Raw genomic sequence first — 16,718 nt, 5'->3', positions numbered from 1 at the left:
TCTGCTCAGAGCTCAGCCTGCAGGAACTCTCTGGCGGCTCAGGAGAACCCACGCTTCCCCTCCCTCCAGGGGCTTGCCTTTGGTTGGCCTGGGAAACAGCACACGTGTGTCTGGGTCTAGGGCAGGTGGTGCGAGGCATCACCTATAACCCGGGACCAATTGTGTTGTGGATGCTTCCGGAAGCGGGCAAGCTTCCTGGAGGAGGTGGAGCCTGACGTAGGGTGGGAGGGGGGCTGTGAAGGCGGGATGGTGGGTGGGCAGGCCCATTCGGGGTGGCGTCCTGGCCTCACGCAGGGTACTCTGAACTGGGAGTAAGGCAGACATTGATGGAGGAGAAAGATGACAGAAGGATGATTGACGGGCGAGTGAAATTGTATGTCAGTGACAGGCTCACGTCTCGCTTTGATCTAGGACCACGGGCAGTCAGGATGGGACATGGTGGCCATCTAGGCTCACTGTCCTGTTGACTGGGGTTCTGTGTGGCTCCCCTTGTCAGGAGAGGGCAGAGACCCCTCGTGGGGACGTGGATGACGCTGGGGAGACAGTGCAATGAGGGTCAACGTGTGCAGTGACGGGAAGGGGGTTCGGGCCAGCTGGGCTTGTGATCACGTGTAGGTGACGTCACCCCCCTGGGCCTCGGGCTCCTTCCCTGACCAGCCGGTTTTACAGGTGCTTTCGGGCCGCACATGTCCATTCTGATCTGGGGTTTTCATACCTGCTCTGGTCTTAGTTTCCCAGTCTAAGATCTGCTTGGTGGACTAGGTCTAGACCTCTCCCCTTCCAAGTGACCCTACAGGAAGATGGGCAGCTGATCTGACTACGTGCTGACCCCTCCAAGGGCTGCGGTGAGAGGGGCCAGGCTTGAGCATGTGGAAACTGAGGGGCTTCCATGCAGAGTGGGGCCTGGGGCACTGGCTCTGCGAGTCCACGGCTCCCAGGTGGGAGGAGGGGTTTTGACAGCAAGGTGAGCTGGGCCAAGACACAGACATGCTTCAGGGAGGGATGTTGGTGATGGCCAAGCCCTTGGACTGCTGGGCCAACAGTCACACCTGGCACACAGGTGTAGGTCTCCATCCTAATCGGTTATTACATATTTTGAATAACAATCCTAACCTCGAGGACTCGCCACCATGAGAGGCAAAAACCTTCCTGGAGACATCTCTGAGTGTTCCAGAGTGAGCATGGCTCAGAGCCACTTTAGATGTGTGTGAAGCCAAATTAATTACATTCTGTGCACCTAATCCAGCTCCCCAGGGTCAGCGGCTGCCTTTCTCCTGTCTGTGGATGGAGCTGGCGTTTTTGGCCTGATTATTGTTCTGGTCCATGTGGGATTTCCTACCTGCACCTTAGGGGAAACCTTTCCTGCTACCACCTATGGAGGGAGCCGGCAACTCCTTTTCATGACAACAACCCACATCGACAGCTGACACTGAGGCTTTTCCCAAAGGAATCAAGATGCCCTGGGTGTTGTTTCATCCAACCTCTCACCTGTCGTGAGGAGTCCTCACAGGGCAATTACTGTGCACACCTGAATGTAGGCGACCTCAGCTCCAAGGCAACACCTCCTTTCTTCATGATAGGATAAAAATGTATTTTTGATTACCTTGAAATTTTGACTTTCAGGGATTTAGATTAAGTAGTCAGATGTCAACTTACTGGACCAATTTAGTTGTATGGACATGTAGAACGTCACGTATATAAACTAAATTATTTGTAGAGACGTAGCTTTCTTCTATGCTGACATTTTGTGAAATCGTTTTTATTCATATTCTTCCTGTGCATGTTGTCATTGGTGGAACCACTCTGAGTGTGGCTGGACACAGGACATTTTTACCCTCTGTGGTTTGAGATGCACCACTTTTGGAAACTACTGTTGGTGTGATGCTGCAGTGGAAATTGTGTCCCACGAGTCTTAGCTCAGGCTGTCGTACAAAATATAATAGACCACGTGGCTTCAAAAACAGAAGTTTATTTTCTCACAGTTCTGGAAGCTGGGAGGGTCGGGTCCTGATGAGGCCTCTCTTCCTGGCTTACAGACAGCTGCCTTCTCGCTGTGTCCTCAGTGAGACTTCCTCGGAAGAAAGATCTCTCTTCCTCTTCTTGTAAGGCCACAGTCATACTGGATTAGGACCACACCCTTATGACCTAATTTAACCTTAATTACCTCCTAAAAGCCCTATCTCCAAATATACTCACATTGGGGGTTAGGGCTTCAGGATACAAATTTTGGGGGGGACATAATTCAGCCCCTAGTGTCATGCCACAAGACTCAATGTATATAACATTAGGCAGGATTTAAACATTTGCCTTGTAGGTATATGTTTGCAATCTCCATATTGTAAGGACTTACTCTTGTTTCAAGCTCTTTACGAAGCTTGTTTACACAGACATCAGAACTTGCACCGTGAGGCTGTACCACTCAGAGTAATCACTGTGTCACGTTTATTTGCCTCTATACACCAGTTCCGTCGGTGACCTCTATAAGCATCCCAAACTAGGAGTGATTGAGGTCTTAGCTAATGTGTCTTCATGTTGTAATAAAATATAACTTTTTAATAAAACGGTGCTTTATTATTCAAAGTAGAGCCATTGAGAATGTTCCCTATGATTTGAACAACTGTAAGAATTCAACTATAAGTTAGTCCTTTGTCTCTCCCAACAAGCCATGTTTATTCTTCCCATCCCACAAATGCAGAAAGAGACAAGGGTGGGTTGAATCACTGGCTCAGACTTGAACCTGGATGGGATCTCTTCACCCCAGAGCTGTGTCCCTTTCTGCCGCATCTCCAGGCTCCAGGGAGAAGTAATGGGAGGAAAGAGAGGTTCAGTGACACAGCCGAGGTCTTTCGGCTGAGAGAAGAATCCCGTGTCCAGGGCCCTTCTCGCTGCATCTCCAAAAACTCCATATTAACCCCAAGAGCCAGAGGTGCCTCCTCTCCGCTGAGGCCGCCCCTCAGGGTCCAGCCTTTCTCCTTCTTGGGCCGGGGCGGGGAGGACAGCCCTGCCCCCACTGTTCCCAGCTTGTGCAGGCCTCCACGTCCCTCTTCATCTTGCCTTAAATAAGGGTTTTAGTAGGCTGCCAGATTATTCATCTATTGTATTTATGGAAACCACTAAAGACTTCGAAAAGGGGTTTAATTTAATGTGAGGTTCTATCTTTGAAGAAATTTGTTTAACAGTGCAGGGAAAATTGGGCTTTTAATATAGGAGGAGCAGAGCTGCTCTGTAACTTAAAGAGAAAATGGGAATAGAGATAAGAAGTAGCAGTGAAGCCACCGGGCTGGGAAGGAGGGCGGCTCGGGGACATGGTGGAAGCGAGCCCAGGTGAAGGTTCCCCAGGTCCACGGCTGTCCTGGGGAAGGCAGGGCACAGGAGATGACAGCTCAGCGTGCGGTGGCCCTGGGTAGGTGGCAGGGCCTGGAGCTTGGATTGACAGGATGGAGCAGTGCTAACCCACGAGCCTGTGAGCCCCTGGGGGCCGAGGCTGTCACAGCCACCGGGCATCCCAGCACAGTTTTCTGCACGCAATCAGCCGTTTCATGGTGGCTTCCTGGCTGGGTGGATGAAGCCTCCAACCGAGTAGGGGAGAGGATGACTTTGTGGGAAATGAAGGGTGGGCGGGAGGTTCTTACGGTGAAGAGGAAAAAGGGCTTTGGACTAGGGTAGTCCTGGGTTCAGTCCACTCCTGCTGTTTCTGAGCTGTGACCTCGGGCCACTTGCGAATCTCCCCGAACCTCAGCTTTCTCAGCAGGGAGAGTTGCACCCTCTGTGTTGTCGCAGATGTGAATCATCACTCCCGTTTACTGAGCACTTACTACATGCCTGGTGCCTGCTGAGTGCTGGTCTTTTTTTTTTTTTAAATTAATTTATTTTTGTCTGTGTTGGGTCTTCATTGCTGTGCGCAGGCTTTCTCTAGTTATGGTGAGCGGGGTCTACTCTTCGTTGCGGTGTGTGGGCTTCTCATTGCAGTGGCTTCTCTTGTTGCGGAGCACGGCCTCTGGGCGCATGGGCTTCAGTAGTTGTGGCACGCGGGCTCAGTAGTTGTGGCTCGTGGGCTCTAGAGCATAGTCTCAGTAGTTGTGGCGCACGGGCTTAGTTGCTCCGCGGCACGTGGGATCTTCCCGTACCAGGGCTCGAACCCATGTCCCCTCCATTGGCAGGCAGATTCTTAACCACTGTGCCACCAGGGAAGCCCTGAGTGCTGGTCTTTAATGAAATGCTGTTTCTAAAGGTCCAGCCAAGGACCTCACCCTGGGGGACGCTCAGTCTCGGCAGTTCCTTCTTCCCCGCCCTTAGAGCTGGGCAGCGGGTGATTCCAAAAGTAGCTGGTAGGTCTTCGGTCCCGCCACAGTGCCCCACGCACCAAGGCCTGGCAACCCTCAGCTCTGAGCCTTTCACCAGCACATCCCACCCCTGGCCTCGCCGATAAGCCAGGATAGAAGATGTTCATTTTCACAGATGCTGCAGGGAGAAAGCACGTATGAAAGAAGTGAAGAGATAAGAACACGCAGGAAGGTTATCTTTCAATTAAGAAAGGCAGTAATTCTTCCCCTCAGAACTCTCGCTGGGCATATCGTTGCAGTGGTTGGATGAGAAGGAAATCCGTTGGTATTCCGTAGTGTGAGCGCTGCTCAGCAAGGCACCCCACACCCCAGGCTTTTCTCCCCGCACCACATGGGAAACCCACTACATCCTGAAGGCTCCTCCCAGGGTGTGGGTGGGGAGCTCAGAGCAGGGGCCCGGAGACCTGCCGCTGGGGAGTGAAGCCGTGCCCTACACTCGGGCCGCATCCTCACGGGACTGTCGCAAGACGGGCGGCTGGGGGTGTCAGATGGGGGAGGGAGGACGGGCTGGCACATCGGGGCCTCTCTCTCACACACGCCCACGCCACACACATGCACACTCACGTGCATGTACGTACTCCCTCTTCTGCTTTGCTGGACTTCTAACAAGCACCTAGAGGGCTTCTTTTGCTCCACATCTCGGTCCTGCTCCTTTCCCTACTTTAAAAAAAAAAAAAATCACTGTTTTAGAGTAGTTTTAGGTTCACAGCAAAAGTGAAGGGAAGGTACACAGAGATTTCCCATATGCCCCCTGAACTCACACACTCACAGACCCCCTCCCATTATCAACAGCCCCCCCCAGAGGGGTGCCTTCGTTATAACTGATGAACGTGCACTGATGCATCATCGCCCAAAGTCCATAGTGTACGCTGGGGTTTACTCTTGGGGTAGGACGTTCTGTGGGTTTGGACACATGTATAATGACATGTATCTATCGTCGTGGTATCGTGCAGAGTATATTCGCTGCCCTAAATATCCCCTATGCTCTGCCTATTAACCCCTATCCCCATCCCCCAAGGCCCTGGCAACCACTGATCTTTTCACTGTCTGCATAGTTCTTCCTTTTCTAGAATGTCACATATATCACACAGCACGCAGCCTTTTCAGATCGACTTCTTTCACTTAGTAATGCATTAAGGTTCCTCCATGTCTTTCCATGGCTTGAGGGCTCATTTCTTTTTAGCTCTGAATACCATTTTCTGGATGTATCACAGTACATTTACCCAGTCACCTACTGAAGGATATCTTGGCTCCTTCCAAATGTTGGCAGTCATGAAGAATCCTGCTGCAGATACCCATGTGCAAGGTCTTTATGTGGACATACGTTTTCAACTCCTCTGACTAAAAACCAAGGACTGTGATTGCTGGATTGTATGGTAAGCGTATGTTTAGTTCCGTAGGAAGCCGCCCAGCTCTCTTCCGGAGTGGTGGTCCCAGTGTGCCTTCCCACCAGCAGTGAACGGGGGTTCCTGCAGCTCGACATCCTCGTCGACATTTGGTGGTGTCGGTGTTCTGGGTTTTGGCCGTTCTCATAGGTGTGTGGTGGCGTCTCGTTGTTTTGAGTTTGCATTTCCCTGATGACATATGACGTGGGGCATCTTCTCCGTGGGCTTACTTGCCATCTGTGTGTCTTCCGTGATGAGGTGTTTTCCCTGCCTTTTCAGCTCACCCCCAGTAGGCCGGCATCTGCACTCGCCACCAGGCACCTTTACCCAGCAGAGAGTGGAGTGGGCCCAATCCCAGCATCGCCAACTTTTGGGTGTGCAACCCGGGTTCTCCTGTTCCGATCTGGGGTCCAGCCAGCCTGCCCATTCAGTCTGGTGTCTGCTGCCCACCAGGCTCCAGCTCCTCCCCCCTTTATCTGGGGGTCACTAGGCCCTCTGAGTGTGGACATTTTCCAGCACATTGAGAAGGTGGTCCCTGCACAGAACTGACCCACAGTGCGAGCGGGTACCACCCTCTCACCCGTCCCACTGTCAGGACGTCTGGTCACTTGCTTCTCTGCCCAACTTGACTGAAGGTCACTGTGGTCAGAGCCTAGCTTGCTTGTCCCCAGGACCCAGTGCTGGCACAGAGAAGGGCACAGAAGTGCTGTTGCCTCGTTGGCAGATGTCGGAGGACATGGGCGCCCGGTGCAGAGGGCCCTCCCACCCTATGGGCCTGCCTCTGAGGAATAGGGTGGAGGGAAGAGGCCTGGGCTCCTGGGCGCTTCCTCCGGTGGCCTGGCATCTCCACAGGGTGCCCTCCCCGCCAGCTGCCCAGAGACTGATATGTGGCAGAGGTGGGGCAGGGGCTCCTCGGGGGACTTGTGGGCGGGCGGGATGGGATAGGGGTCCCGTCTTGCCATTCCCCAGCCAAGCCTCAGCTGGGCAGAGGTGGACAGCCTCCCCTGTAGGGAACTGGGGGTCCCAGATGCCTCCCTTCTGGGCTTGGAAGGGGGCGCTCCTCCCTGGAGGAGGTGGGTGTTCGTGTCTGAGCACATGGCCTTCGTTTCTGAGCAGCACAAGTGTCCCTGGCTGGGCAAACAGCGGCCGGAACCTAGAAGGGCCTGACCCTGAAAACAGCTCCTGGGGCAGCCTGGTCAGGGCTGGGGGGCCTGGGGACCTCCCAGCTAAGGGAATTTGCTCATTTCCTAGCTGTCTATTGTGATGGAATATAGCAGGACATATGCTTTCCCTTCTTCAGCTTTCAGTGGTAGAAATACCAACTTCAACCCAGGTGACAGTTTGGTTACTGAGTTGCTGTGTGGTCTTGGGTCAGTTGCTTAACCTTTCTGAGCCCGGGATAATAACACCCATCTCCTAAGGCTGTTCTGAGGACCCGATGAGTTAATGTCCGTAAAGGCAGAGTGTCAGTAACATGAGTTATTTCTCGTTTGGGTCTGAACACTGGGCTAGATTTCCTAGCTGGTCCCAGGCCCACACTGAGAACAGGAGACAAAGCTGGATACAGAGTTCTCTGCAGATGGCAGGACTGTGCTCCACACAGTGCAAAGACTTAGGTTCTTTGGAGGTTGAACACTGGTGTGTACAGAGGGCAGGGCATGGAGCCCAGGGCCTGGGGGCAGTGCTCATTCCTTCTGGATGCTCTGAGGGAAAGGACCTGGGTCTGGCTGGACGTGAAAGTGGGAAGTTCGTCTCTCTCCTGATATAGTTGCTGCTGGCGGGTGCTACAGACGGGCTTGGAAAGCACCGTTTCATTGTGCCCGAGCAAAGAAAGCAGGCGCTGTGTGCTGTTCATATATTGATTGACTCATCAAATGATCTGCCTCAGCTGCCTGCATTTGTTTACAGGGCGAAAATTAATGCCACAGATGTTTACTGTATAATAGGATTTGAAATCTGTTGCAGGGGGTTTGGTGGGGGTGGGGAGTGGGGGAAGCAACCATTGAAACCATTGGGCCAAGAATGAGAAAAACACTTTTGCATAAAGGAGGATTTGGTTCACTAAGTAACACATGGTGCTTGCTGTCAAATGCTAACAAGAAACATGGGCCTTGTCTCCCTTTTGGCCAGTGCTGGCTTGTGCGTCTGTCTCCTTGACTTTCTTCTGCACTGTGCTTTGATGTGGCACCTTCTAAAGTGTTTTCATTATTGAGAGAGCTTCTTCTGCAAGGGAGCGCCCACCCTAATTATTCATCATTAGCACCGATGCAGGCCTGGGGCCACCTGCTCCCTTTCTGCTAATTTCCTGTTTACAGCGGCCAGCCTGATTGCCTAGCAAGCCTGTCTGGACCTTGGATGGGGCAGGGTCCTCCCGGTGACTCCCCTCTTGACGTAGGCTGTGTCCCTGCTGTCCGTTGCTTGGGGGTTACTGTGCTCTACAACGTGAGCTCCTTTTTCTTGCTAGAGCCCGTAAGCCATGCAACAGGGAGCACCACGGAGGCATCGCCAATTCCTGGCCGTGTCCAGGGGATGTTCTCAGGGGTCAGGGCAGACGGGGGGCCCTGTGCTTTCATAGGGGAGTCCCCTCCTCTGACTTTCAGGAGGGTCTCCCAGTGGGGAGGTCGCAGGCTGCTGGTCCAGCGCTTGGCGACCACCGAGAGGCCCAGGAGGAAACTTCCTTCCCGGAAAGTTTTCCTCCCATGTGTTCAAGCGCGAGCACTTCATTTGTATTTTCACTTTCCTTATGTTTTTCTCTTCAGCCAGCTCTGATTGAATTCACCACAGATTAACGTTTTCCATTATACGTTCTAATGTGTTTTTTTAAAACCAAATCTCCCTTCACAGATTGCTGTCTTTATAATATAGGAATTATTTCTCAGTCACTTTAAAAGTCCTGCTTCATTAGCTTGGTGACTGTTCGGTAATTTGCAAAGTCACTTTCAAAGTTTTAATACTGCCCGGTTGAGAATCACAGCCGTAAATGTATTAGATCTTAATAATGTTATGATTCTGTCTGAAGTGAAAGAAAGTTAGAATCAGTAATTAGCTCTGACCTCAACACAAGCCTGCACTGTGCAGGAGACGATACCAATTATGGGATCAAAGCACCCGGCATTTAAGGAAACTTACCATGAGGCTGTGGAACCCTTTGTGTGAGCAGCGGTGAGACAGTGGTACCTCTGTCTCTCCAGCACCTTCATTTCCCCCTTTCTGCTTATAATGGCTTAAAGCTTTTCCTTCCATGGAAAGCACCTCATGTCTAGATGGGACCCTCCAGGGAAACACGCAGCGTGGGTGTGATTTCTACCCATTTGCAAATGGACACTTTAAAGCCCCCCAATTCGGGCTCCCACTTAACCTCTTTTTTTTTTTTTTTTTTTTGGCCACTTGGCGTGGCTTGCGGGATCTTAGTTCCCCAACCAGGGATTGAACCCCGGCCCCCTGCAGTGGAAGTGTGAAGTTCTAACCACCGGACTGCCAGGGAAGTCCCAGGTCTATTTTTTTTTTTGCGGTACGCGGGCCTCTCACTGTTGTGTCCTCTCCCGTTGTGGAGCACAGGCTCCGGACGCGCAGGCTCAGCGGCCATGGCTCACGGGCCCAGCCGCTCCGCGGCATGTGGGATCCTCCCGGACCGGGGCACGAACCCGCGTCCCCTGCATCGGCAGGCGGACTCCCAACCACTGCGCCACCAGGGAAGCCCCCAGGTCTATTTTTGACAGATGATGCTGCCTGCCAGGAGAATGTGTCTGGAGTCTTCCTCTGGATATATATATATCTCTCTCTCTATATATAGATATAGAGAGAGAGATATCTATATCTATATAGATCTAGATCTATCTATCTATATAGATATTTTGGCATGCTCACTCTTCCCCTCTGCCTGTGTCAAGGCCACCTCTGCGTTGTGCAGGGAAAGGGGGCAAGTTGACAAGGACGGCAATGTCCAGTCCCTGCTCTGAGGTTTCCAAGCCCCTCCAGGGACAGGGGCGCTCCACGCCTGCATGGCTCTTCCCTCTGCTCCGTTCCCAGCAGCATCTCTGCCTCCCTGGAGGCCTCTCAGGGCGCCTTCCAGCTGCAAAGCCCGAGACTAGCTCCCTCTCGGGAGAGGGACTGGGTGGGTTCCGGAGAACCCTGGAGCCTCACGCTGCTTTGTCATGTTCCATTTGCCCTGATTAATTTGGCGTCTGTATGAGCCAGAGGGACTGGTGCTCTCCCCTAACCTTTCACAGATGTTTCAGGCCAAGGTTTTCTGGCAAAATCGATTTTGACATTTTGATAAGAACCCATTCGCTGTGTTCTGTGTTTTGAGTCTTTTGACTCTAAGCTGTTCTGAAAACCAGCTGTGAACCTAAATCTTGTTTGTGAAATCTGCATACTGCATCAGCAGCAGAAATGGTGAGAACCTCGAGGTCATTTCATAGACACTGGAAGCAAGTTGGGCGGATGCGGTGATATTGAATTGCAGTGATTTATCAGACTTCTGCCGGGTGAGGGACCGTGAGAGACGCATAATGAATGTCTTGAACCCACTCCTGCCTCTTGCAGTGTTTGGAATGAAAAAAAAAGTAGACCTTCAATGGAAGTATTTTGTATTCATGGAAAAACCCCAAATCCCCACGACTTAGGAAACTTGACTCCAGTGTAGAACCCAACAATCTACATTGGGAGCAGCGATCTTTGTCACTTGGTAGAAGGAGAGAAATTGAAGCCTGGATTGGAAGCCTTTTAGGCCACTGTTGGAAAGGCACACACCTCTGTCCAACTTGAGCTTCCTGTTTACAAGGTCATTTTAGGGGAAGGGAGAGAGGGAGGAAGTGACAGACCCCCAGCCCATCAGTGAGCGACGTTTCGTCTCTCCCTCCACTGTAGGTGACCCTCTGAAGGAACAACACAAACCAGAGGACAGGAGTCAGGTGTGTGAGGAGAAAGGTCTTGGACCAGCAGGGGAGGGAAGGGGGTGGGGATGGTGAGTGACCAGAGCTCCTGCCTTCTCTTCCTCCCAGTGGACCGTCCACGTGAGGTGTGCGGTGGGTGGGACTGGACGCCTGCCCTGCCCCCCACGCCTTCCCAGCTGGGTCCCTGCGTGAGGGCACAGTGGGTTCTGGGGCCCGGGCTCTGTGACCCTCTTCCTCTTCCCTCGGCTTGGGGCCCCTCGGGGTGAGACGGAGGTCTGAGTCTTGGGTGCATTTCGTGGATGACGTGCACTTGCCATCAGAAGGCGGGAGGTAAGTTGTAGCCCCTGAATGGTGGGGTGGTGACCTGGGACAAGACTGAAGGCTGTCACAATCCTGCCGTTGACTTCTTACATGGCCCTGGACACAGCAGATATTTCCTGGGGTGCCAGGTGTCCCAGACGTACCTGGAGATGCTGGGCTCGAAATCAGCCAGGGCACTGGGGCTTCTGACCACCTGCCAGTGAATCCTTGCTTCCTCTGTAGCATCACTACGCAGAGTTAGGTTGGGCTTCTGCGAGATACTTTGAAAAGTTCTTGTAGGAGAGAGCAGTGAAAAATGCAGGAGATGCCTGGGTCCACCCACTAATATAGTTTAGGGGTACCCTTTCCTGGAGTCAGAAGATAAATGGATAGAACCCAGAGAGTAACCCCCACCTGAGACTCCCATCTGTAGGTGCTGGGGTTCCACAGCCTGCTGTACCCCAGCTCCAGACCACACGTCTTCCGGGTCCAGTTTTTCCCACATGTGCGTGAGAGCAGGTGACCTCGTTTCTCCACCAACTTCTCCATCACTCAGCTCCATGTGTGCTGGGTACCTCCTCCAGGTCCAGTTCTGTGCCCCAAAGGAGACATAATGATGGGAACAAGAGATTGTCTCTGTCTTCAAGGAGTTCAGAGTCTAGTGGAGGAAGGAAACACATCAATGTCTAGATACAAGGTGACTTAGGAAGGGCATTTATGGAAATACATACTTGGGAACAGAGAGAAAGGTCCCCAGCGGGCCCACGAGGACGAGAGAGGGTGTCTCGACAGGGAGGGGACATCTGAACTGAATTCCCTTCCAAATGAGCTCCCTGGGACCCACACGGACTCTTCAGGTGTACCACGGATAGTACAGGGTGCTGACCTTGTCTGCAAGGCTGAAGAGGCCCCATGACAAATACAAACTAGCGTAAGACATTTTTGTCACAAGCTGCCGACAGCTTTGCTAAGCCTGACGACTGAGACGATCTCAGAAGTATAACAACCAATTGTCACTTCTGTCCTTTGGGCAGTTCTATGGCCAGGGTGTAATTTTGTGGCAAACTGACCATGTACAATTTCAGATTATCTGAACCAAGTCATACTGTCAACATTTTTGACAATATTCCTTTACAATAAGACCACCACCATTCACTTGTTTCTGTTATTGTCGCCAGTGGCTTATGACCGGCAGGAACTATGAGAGGGAGGCTTTTAAGGCAAAAATTCTCAATCACCTCCCTTGTCCCTGAGAAAATCATGAGTCAGAAAAAATTCTTAGGCAGCAAAAAAGTATGTGATAAAAATTAACACACGTTAGTGATAAAAACTTTCAACAAGTGAGAGGGAAACCTTAGTGTGATGAAAGGTAACAATAACTGCCAAAAATCTAAGGGATGGGATATAGGTATACATATAGCGGATTCACCTCATTGTAGAGCAGAAACTAACAACATTGTGAAGCAATTATACTCCAGTTAAAAAAAAATCTATAGTACAGGAAAATGCAAATTAAAAGCACAGTGAGGTACACGACACACCCAGCCAACAAGTTAAAATAAAATATTAAAAGACTGAGGACACCAGTGTGGACAAATTTGGGAATCAGAGAAGGTTTCATCCATTATTGGTGGGGATATTAAATAGTATGGCCCCACTTTGGAGGAATATGTGGCAGGTTCTTATTCATAAAGCTAAATACGCATCTATGACCCAGCAGCTTCTCTCTTGGATGTTTGCCAAGAGAAAGGAAAATATATGTTCACAAAAACAATTGTACAAGAGTCCTTGGCAGTTTTATTCATAACAACTAAAAATGGGAGGCAACTCAGGTATCCCTCAACAGGTGAATGGATAAAAAGAGGGATAGTCTGGGCTTCCCTGGTGGCGCAGTGGTTGAGAGTCCGCCTGCAGGGGACACGGGTTCGTGCCCCGGTCCGGGAAGATCCCACCTGCCGCGGAGCGGCTAGGCCCGTGAGCCATGGCCGCTGAGCCTGCGCGTCCGGAGCCTGGGCTCCGCAACGGGAGAGGCCACAGCAGTGAGAGGCCCGCGTACCGCAAAAAAAAAACACACCAAAAAAAAACGTTTTGAGGGAATTATAAACAAAAATCAAAGTAGTGGTTATCTCTCTGCTTGGGCTTTTGATCCCAAAGAAATGCCCACAGAGACTTTACGTGGACTGTTTTAGTTTCTAAGTTGGGTGGGTTAATGGGTCTTTTATAATATTTAAACTTTGTAATTTACACATACAGAGCATATGTCCTTCTATGTGTTAAGTATTACACAATAAAAATATTAAAGAATGTATAAGGCTCTGAAGATATTTTGTAAAGGAAATAACGATGCCATTCAGTTTTCAATAGGCTTTACATAGTTTGGGTCCAAGAGTGTCAGCTCTTCATCACCAGGGCAAGCTGGAGTTCAGGAGAGGAAGCCAGTAGGGATCCAGCAAAGGGTAAACGGTGATGTTCCCTTGACTTTGGAAAGGGGCCCTTCAAAATTTGACTTTATTTAGTTGCAAAAGTCAAAGTGATGGGTATTTTCCATGTGCTTACTTTATTTTTTTAAAATCAATTTTTATTACAGTATGGTTGCTTTACAATGTTGTGTTAGCCTCCTGTTTGACTTCCCTCCCATTTAGGTTGCCACAGTGCATTAGGTAGCGTTCCCTGTGCTGTACGGTATGTTCCCATCAGTTGTCTATTTTATGCATAGTATCAATAATGTATTCCATATACTTATTTTAAAATGTACGTAGAAAAACATATAAACCAGTAGAGCTGGAATTCAAACTTTGGTAACCCAAACCTCAAATCCAATAACCCTCCCTCTTCACTCTCTGCAAATGACCTCACTTCCTGCTTCTCCAACCGAAATGAAGACAGGAAACCAGGGTCCTCAGCTGCGCCTCCAGTTACCAACTGCCCGGTGGTCCCCACCCTGGAAATCCAAGAGAGGGATCCATTGTTTTCTGTCTTCCTGAGCTCTGCACCCCATAGTCCTCTCCCTCCATCACTGGATAAATGTGCAGTGGCCTCACCGTGCCGTGCCTACTACATAGCGCTGTTGTCTAACGATTAAATGATCAATATCTCTCAAGTGCTTAGAAGGGTGCCGGCACACCGTGCAAATTCAGTAAACATTAGCTGTGAGCTATTATGACTTAACTCTACACATTATGCCTCCTTTCTATCTCTCTCTGTAAGATGTCCGTGTGATCTGCCTCCATTTCTGCCCCTCACCCAGATGTCTTGACATCGCCTCCCACTGGCTGTCTCTGCCTTATAAGCCGGTCCTAAAGATGCTGCCACCAACACCCTCCCAGTTGCCAAACCCATTGGTCCTCCGTCCTCATCCCTCTGCAGATCTCAGCAGCTGCTGCTCCTTTGCGGTGCCGCACGCTCTGGCTTTCCTCCTGACTCTCTGGCTGCTTTCTCTCCTACCTTTGCCAGCGAGCTCCTATCCCTAAGCCTATCCCTTGAATGTCTGTGACACTCAGGATGTGGCCTAAGGCTCTGTTTCCTTCCTTGAAAAATCTTCTCTTGGGAAGTGTCATTGCCTCTTACGGCTTTAGTTTTAATGATGACACCCAAGTCTCTACTGACAGCCCAGGCGCCTCTCCTGGTTTCAGAACCGGAGCCCACCTGACAGGGGCACCTCTGCGTGGACATCCCCCACCCTGCCGTGTGTTCCCCTCCTGAGCTCTCTACCGCAGTACACGCTCCATCCGTTTGAGTTCTCCTGTCTCTCAGCTCCCACACCCAATCCATCACCCTCGTGTTGACTCTCCCTCCTAAGTACCTAGAATGAGATTCCTTCTCTCTGTCCTAGTCCAGGCTTCCATCATTTCCTTTCCCGTCTTGCTGCAAAGCCTCTTCTCCCTGTTCCCTCTCTTGCCCTCCTTCAATTCATTCTCTCTCCTGAGACCAGCATCATTTTTCTAAAGCTCCATTTTTTTTTTTCGGCCGCACCGTGACCAGGGATTGAACCCAGGCTCTCGGCAGTGAAAGCACAGAGTCCTAACCCCTGGACCTCCAGGGAATTCCCCTCTAAGCTCCATTTTAACTATGTCATTTCCTACCTAACACATGAGAATACCTTCCCACTGCTCTTTCACGAGATCCAACCTCCTGAATTCGGTTTACAAGGCAGAGCCTAACCTGGCTCCAGGCTGCCCTTCTCCGACCATCCCTTCCACTTTTCAGGTCCTCTAAGTGCTGTGCACTCTCTCCCCGAGGGCTGTTACATCTCGTTCTTGCTTCCAGCGACACTCCTTCTCCACCCGTTCTCCTGGATAACCCCCACTCATCCTCTAGTACTCAGCCGTCACTTCCCCCAGGAAGCCTTCTCTGATCTCTTTCCTTCATTCGTGCAACAATTATTCACTGAGTGCTTCCTCCATCCAGGCGCCGAGGATGGAGGGCCGCAGAAGAGAGTCAAGTTCTTACCCTCTCAGATCTGGCCTCTATTGCGGGAGAGACAGTAAGTGCATAAACGATTAATACTTTAGGTTCCAGTAGCGACAATAGCAATGAAGAAGACAGAACGAGGTGATGCAACACAGTTTACATGTGTTTCTATGTTGGAAACATTGGATACCCCACCCCGGGTGGCCTTTGAACTTCTACCGGGGGAAACTGGAGAAACCAGCCATGCAAAGATCAGAGGGAAGGATGGCCCAGGCAGAGGAACAACTCAAAAAGGCCCTGAAGAGGGGTTTCTTTATTTGTTTGAGGGATAGAGAGAAGACCAGGTTTTCTGATGTATAGTGAGCCCTGGGGAGAGCGGTAAGTTGTGGAGGCAGGACCACGTATTTCCTTGTAGGTCACAGTAAGGGGTTTTAGATTTTATTTTTAGTGCAGTGGAGGGTTTTAACCAAGGGAGTGATAAAATCTGATTTAGGTTTTTTTTTTTTTAAATACAACATCTCTGTTGAGACAATTCACGTGCGATACAATTCACCCATTTAAAATGTACATTTTAATGATTTTTAAAGTATATTTATGGAGTTGTGCAACCATCACTATGGTCGATTTTAGAACTGCGATCAATTTTCATCACAACCAGGAATCTACTTTCTCTCCCTACAGATCTGCTTGTTCTGGACATTACATATCAATGGAATCGTATAAAATGTGGTCCCTTGTGACTGGCCTCTTTCGCTTGGCATGATGCTTTCAAGTTTTACTCGTGTTGTAGTACGTATCAGTACTGCATTCCTTTTTATGGCTGAGTAAGAGCCCATTGTATGGATAGACCACATTTTGTGTATCCATTTTTCAGTTGATGGACGTTTGGGTTGTTTCCGCTTTCTGGCTCTGTAAGCATCATGTACACATTTTTCCACGGACACATATTTTCAGTTCCCTTTGGCCTATGTGTGGGAGTGGAAGTTCTGGGCCGCACGGTGACCCTGCATTTAGTCTTTTGAGGAACTGCTGGACTGTTTTCCAAGGTGGCTGCTCCATTTTGTTTTCACACCAGAGATTTAGTTTTCAAGGTTTAAAAGTTACAGTTCTCTCCTGCTCTAGAGAATGGATTTTAGGAAGCAAGACACTGGCTAGGGGGCTGGGGCAGGACTCCAGGGAGAAGAGGGGCTGCACCACATAGGGGCTCTGTACTGATGCTGGAGGGGGGAAGACGGGCAGGGGTGTATCGCGGAGGGGGAGCTGACAGAGTTCCCGGGGGACTGGATGTTTGGTGAGAGAAAGAGAAGCCGGGAAGGCTTTTCACTGGAGGAATGGAGACGGAGCTTGTGCCATTTACTGAGGGGAGAGGATTGGGATGCAACCAA

At 50.5% G+C, this 16,718-nt stretch overlaps 1 protein-coding gene across 19 annotated transcripts in view; it reads left to right on the top strand.

The window, feature by feature from the left end:
* Nucleotides 1-16,718, top strand: part of CAMTA1 (calmodulin binding transcription activator 1) — an 894,219-nt gene that overhangs the window by 348,132 nt on the left and 529,369 nt on the right. The window contains exon 1 of one of the 19 annotated variants that reach the window (XM_049707726.1): nucleotides 15,331-15,406. The exons of the other annotated variants lie outside the window; for them this stretch is intronic. The gene's annotated coding sequence lies outside the window, so the exon portion shown is untranslated. Of the gene's footprint in view, nucleotides 1-15,330; nucleotides 15,407-16,718 lie in introns of those variants that run through there. 19 annotated transcript variants of the gene reach the window in all.

The sequence above is a fragment of the Orcinus orca genome, chromosome 1 (genome assembly GCF_937001465.1).
Source record: "Orcinus orca chromosome 1, mOrcOrc1.1, whole genome shotgun sequence".
NCBI classification, from domain to species: domain Eukaryota; kingdom Metazoa; phylum Chordata; class Mammalia; order Artiodactyla; family Delphinidae; genus Orcinus; species Orcinus orca.
This window is presented reverse-complemented; position numbering and strand designations above follow the sequence as displayed.